General features: G+C 47.7%; 1 pseudogene; it reads right to left on the bottom strand.

Moving 5' to 3' along the window:
- Positions 1-685: 685 nt before the first annotated feature.
- LOC101561215 lies at positions 686-1,237 on the bottom strand (annotated as a pseudogene).
- Between the last annotated feature and the right edge of the window lie 4,293 nt (positions 1,238-5,530).

Genomic DNA, 5,530 nt, shown 5'->3' with positions numbered 1-5,530 from the left:
CTGGAGGGGTGAGTGGTGCACACCTGTAGTTCCAGTACTCAGGGAAACTGTGCTAGGAGGATTGCAATGAGTTAGAGGCCAGCCTGAATTACACAGAGAGAGATCTTGTCTCAAAAAATCAAGAAAAAATATTCTACTTGCCTGTTCTTTTCCTTTGAGATTTTTTTTTTCATTTGTGTATTTGGTACAGGTTTTCATTATGTGGATTAGACTCATGGTGATCCTCCTGTTTTCAGCCTCCCCAGCACTGGGATTACAGGCATGCACCACCATGCCTGGACTTGGTCACTGGCTCAGTAAACCCCAGGGGCAGGGCCAATGCCCCTTATGGGACTAGGGATTGAACCCTGGTTCCCTGTGCATACCAAAGCAGGAGCTTTGTCTGCTGAGATATCACTGTTGGACCTCCTTTTCCTTTTCCTTCCTATAAGGTGAAAGACTTCAGTTCTTGGATCACAGTCTAGATTAAAGATGACTGGTCACAAATTGGTAATTGGCTGGAATTGACAATTAATATTAGCTTTATGTTGTAGCAAAACTAGTCACTAAGGAACTAGTGACTAGTTCCTTATGTCCTCGATCACATGCCCAATGGAGTAGAGCTCTGCCCTCTTCATCTTTCATATTCACATCCACACTTTTTGATTGAATGGCTTTGGTTATATGGCCGATGTTGTTTTCCCTGCAGTAATCACATATGTCTTTGTCTTCTTCCCTGATGGTTTCTTCATGATATAGAGAACTAACAACTGGCCCACCAAAACCACTTTTTGCTTCTTTCCTTTTTTTCTCTGATGTCTGAGGATTCCAACCTGGGTCTAATTTTTAACTATTGCGATATATTCTTGCATTGCTTGGGTGGGGCTTGAGTCACCAAGAGCTTTCCATGCTTCCCATTTTTGCTTTCTTTCAAAATCAAAGAAGCTTGGTTTAGGAGTATTGCAATTTCCAACTCTGACCTGCTTGTACCTGGCGTACAGGTACAGCAGCTGCTCCCTGCTGGCCACCTGAATCAGGCCTTGGAGGTGTGCGGCCGCCTTCTCAAACAGCTCCGTCAGGCTCCCGGACACCTTGGTCTCGGAGGTCTGGGGAGATTCCACAGTGCCAGAGTCATCCCCAGAGGTCAGCTCTCCACCACTGTGACCTGTGACGGCCTCCGTGGTGAGGAACCGTGTGGCCATGACTCCCGGCTCGGTCTCCCCTCTTCCGATCTGCTGCGACGAGGACTTGGGGCCTGGCCGACTCGACTAGGACGCCAACTCGCTCACTCAGCGCCCCACACCTAACTTCGCAGCCGCCGCGCCGATCCGAGTCCCCAGCGTACGGGGCCACCTCCGCGGCTTTCCCAGCTGCCTGCTTCCCCTGGGGCTCCTCCACTGAACAGACGTCTTGGGGGCAGCTGCAGCGAGGCCTGGGGTCGGTGCAGAGCGAAGTGCCGAGGAGACTGCAGCGAGGCCTGGGGTCGGTGCAGAGCGAAGTGCCGAGGAGAGCGCAGCGCTCGCCCGCCGAGGGGCCCTCGGCTTCCGGGCTGTTCAGATCTTGTAGGACTGCGTCAGTATACTTAATTTCAATGTATTTCTTCCTGTGGAAGAGTTTTCTGATTTGTTGACTGGATTTGGTTTGGGTTCTGTTGACTAGGCATATGATGTTTGCTTTTTGTGGTTTTTTTGGTACTAGGAATTGAATTAAGGCCTTTATAATTGCCAGGCAGGCTCTGTACCACTGAGCTACATCCCTGACCCACAAGTTTGGTTTGGTTTTACTGCTTTTTATGGTCAGTAGAAAGCTGATCCTGAAAAAGCATGCCAAAAAAATCTTCAATTTAAATTAGGTGAGAACTTTTAGGGAGGAACTAGTTCAGAGATTATTGGCTTTCATGCTGTGGTTTTTCTAAAGGTCATTAAGTGAGAATACACAGATAGGGGCTTGCTGGTGACAGACCAGCAAGACCTTGTGTGGTTTCATCTACAAATAGAAGACAGCATCATGAGCCATTAAGAAGCAATCTGAGGATTCCTCCATTCTCTGGACTACATGGTAATTGGGCTAGGCTCCAAAGCAACTGACCCAGAGCCCTTGGTGGAGGTGGGTCAGGCTGGGGTTTCAGATAGAGACCCAATTAGTACTATGAAATGTGAAAGAGCAATCAGTGCTTATGACTTGTATATTAATTCCCATGGTGTCTTCATTCACTGTCCATGAACTTTTGATTATGTCCTAATAAAATACATGTTTGATCTCAACACTGTTTATGGAATTAAGTGAAGGGCCTAACCTAATTATCAATGATAGGACCAAAGGCGGCAGGCACCAACAACAGAGGCTTTGCTCTACACTCTAGTCATTGATTGGAACTTCAGGCGGTAGTGGAAGACCTGGCGAGCCATCCACTCATTCCATGGCACTCTAAGGAACAGCTGAAAGGAACACAGTGCAAGAGCTTAATATCCTAACAATCCCAGCAGTCAAACACTTACAAGTTCACCACCAATTATAGCAATACTTAAACAGAAGTGTTAGGCTGACATGGGCTGGAAAGGCACAACGATAGACTGTTCTGATCTGATCACTCCCCCACTTAATTCCCACCATCATCATCCTAGCCTGGCTCCCCACGGCCTCCTAGCTGGATTCCTGCAGCAACTTAGAATTCAGAAACTGGGCAGTCTTCCCTGGTATGGCAAATTGTCACAAAACACTTAATTCCCTCGGAGGACTTCTCTACCCCCAAAAATTATAAGCAATGGCACCTAATCCTGCAGCTTAGATCAGCAATGGTGCTAAAAGGAAGAGGAGGCAGGAAAACATTTTAAAAAGCATGAAGGGAATAGCAAAGTCCTGAGCTGAGATTTTGGTGGGAATGGAAAGGCTAGGAATCGATTTCTCTCCACACAGTGTGATCAAGAGCCCTGAGATCATGTGTTCTCATCACTGAGGGCTGCAAAGGTGTCTGGACCAGTGCGGGGAGGTTACCAGCTAGAGAATGTGTGCGACTCCAGCTGCCCTCCCTGAGAGGAGGCAACAGCAGCTGACGCCTTCCAGAAGGACAGAGGAACCATTCCTTGGAAGCCTCAAAAGAGAATCCACCATTATTTGCCACATGAGAAGTTGAAAGGAAAATGGAATGAGTAGTGATGTCGCTCATCGTTGTACCTATTTAAGAACCTTCTGTGTGTCAGTCTCAAAGCAGGGCAAAAGGAGACTGACAGGCAGTCCCTACTCTTATGCTGCCAAGAGTGAAATAAAGAAGGGAAGAGACCTTGATGAGCTGGGCCTAGTGGTACAGCCCTGTAATCCCACTACTCTGCGAGGCTGGGGCAGAAGAATCACAAGTTCGAGCCCAGCGAGGACAACTTAGCAAATTAGACAGACCCTGTTTCAAAATTTAAAAAAGAAAAAGAGCCTGGGGATGTAGCCCAGTATAGACTCTGGGTTCAACCCCCCCAGGGGGTATAGAATTTACAGTAAAAAGTGGTAGGTTCCCTAATAATATGAGCACAGATTACAGTGGAAGTGCACATAAGGGGGACTCAAGGAGAACATGATATATCCCTGTAACTGGGCACAATCCATGGTGACCCTGGACTGGATATGCCGAGATTAAGTTGGTGCCCACCTGGTACAAAAGGAGGATGCTTACTTCTCTGGCTGCTGCAATAAATTACCACAAATTTAAAGGATTAAAGTAACAGAAATTTAGGTCTCTCAAAGACCTAAAGGCAAGAATTCTGAATCACCACTACCACTGATGGCAGGACTCTACCCCTGCCAAGGCCCTCAGGGAGAATGTGCTGGCTTCTTCTGGGGTTCCTGGCTTGTTCCTGCATCCCTCCAACTACTGCCACCTTCCCCACTGTGCAGCCTCCTCTGTGTGGTCAAATCTCCTGCCCACCCCCACCCCCACATCTCTCAGAAACAGACATGTGGCTGCGTTTAGGATCTTCCCAGATGATCCAGGATAATCTCTCCATTTCAAGATTCTTAATCTCACGTATCAAGGTGCTTTACTTCTTTTTTTCATATAGGGCAATAGTCACGGGGCTAAGCATTAGGAAGTGGATCTCTGCATCAGAAGGAACAAGAGAGAAGTGTCCTGTGCAGAATTTGAGACATACTCAAAGGCTCAGAGATGTAAGCAAACTTGGGAAGCAAGGGCTTGGAAAGAGCAAAGAGTTTAATGTGTTTGGGGTGCTAACTGCAAGTTGAGAATGGACAAAAGGAAATCCAAGAAGGGTAAGAAGCTCCTCCCAGATAACAGGTTTTGTGTCTCATCATCTTGCTGTGTAAAAGACTGCGCAAGAAAGTGCCATTGCCTGAATAGCCCTGTGTGTCACTGAGCACCTGCAGTCCCTCTGGGGCCAAAAACTGATCAGAAAAGAGGGAGGCACTGCAGGAGCCTGGAGTGGTCCTGTACCGCAGAGCGCCGCAGGCCTCCTCTGCCCAGAGCCACGTGGCCCCTTGGGGGCTGGGCCTTTGGGGGAACAGGGACAAGAGTCAACAGCTCACCTGCAGCTTGTCATTGGAGCCCCTCAGCCATCTCCAGGTAGAATTTACAGTTGGGATAAACTGGCTTATGTAAGCTTATTCCTCTGCCAGTGCCTGCTCACAGATAAGCGTATAGATTGCTAGAGAACAATTTGTCCCGGCGCTTGCAGCATCCTTCCCAGTCCTCACAGCCACCAAAATTTTCCCTTTTGCTGAGCAAGGATCCATCATTGAAAGGCCCTTGCACAGACGTCATTTTTTCCCCTTAATAATTTGAATTTCTTCAGGTGAGCTGCAGAAAGTGAGATGGGGATAATCAGAAAAGTAGGAGTGGGGAAGGCAAGAGAAAGAGGGCGACTCTGTGAGCAAGTCAGTAAATTCACCACCATTTGCCACGCCGCCGCCTTCTCCTCCTCCTCCTGCTCCTCCTCCTCCTCGTCCTCCTCCTCCTCTTCCTCTTCCTCCTCTTCCTCCTCCTCCTCTTCCTCCTCCTCCTCCTAGGTGTAGGTGACAGTACTCATTGGTATCTTTCTTTTTTTAATATTTTAATAATTTTATTGAGAAAGAAGTAGCAATGAGATAGTTGCAAAACAGGTTAGTAGTACAGTTACAATAATTAATACATTGCATATTGTTGTCTTTGCAGTTGTTCCTAGTACAAGATGCAGACATGATATCTTGTCTAAACACTATTAGTTCAAAACCTTCTTCCCATTGAAGAGAAAGTAGCTGTATATTTATGCTATTTTGTTCAGGTTGGGCTGGAAACTGCAATAACCAAAATGCACAGGAGTCAGCTTCTCCCAACTGCGCAGTGCGCCGCGTCTGCATCTGCACAGCAACCTGCACTGTGCCCTGTGCATGTGACACTTCAGTAAGCCTCTCAGAAGTAGAGACAAAAAAGGGGTCAGAGGCCGAGAAGAGCTTGCCCTCCACACAGAGAGAAGAGATGCAGGAGGCCTACAGCACCTGAAAATCCTCGGGACTCCCCTTGCCTGGAGAACCCAAGTTCCTACAGCTTCTCATTTCAGACTCCAGTCCAGAG

Source organism: Octodon degus, unplaced genomic scaffold (genome assembly GCF_000260255.1).
Source record: "Octodon degus isolate 3935 unplaced genomic scaffold, OctDeg1.0 scaffold00180, whole genome shotgun sequence".
NCBI lineage: Eukaryota > Metazoa > Chordata > Mammalia > Rodentia > Octodontidae > Octodon > Octodon degus.
Note: the sequence above shows the minus strand (reverse complement) of the source record. Positions and strands in the feature narration are given on the sequence as shown.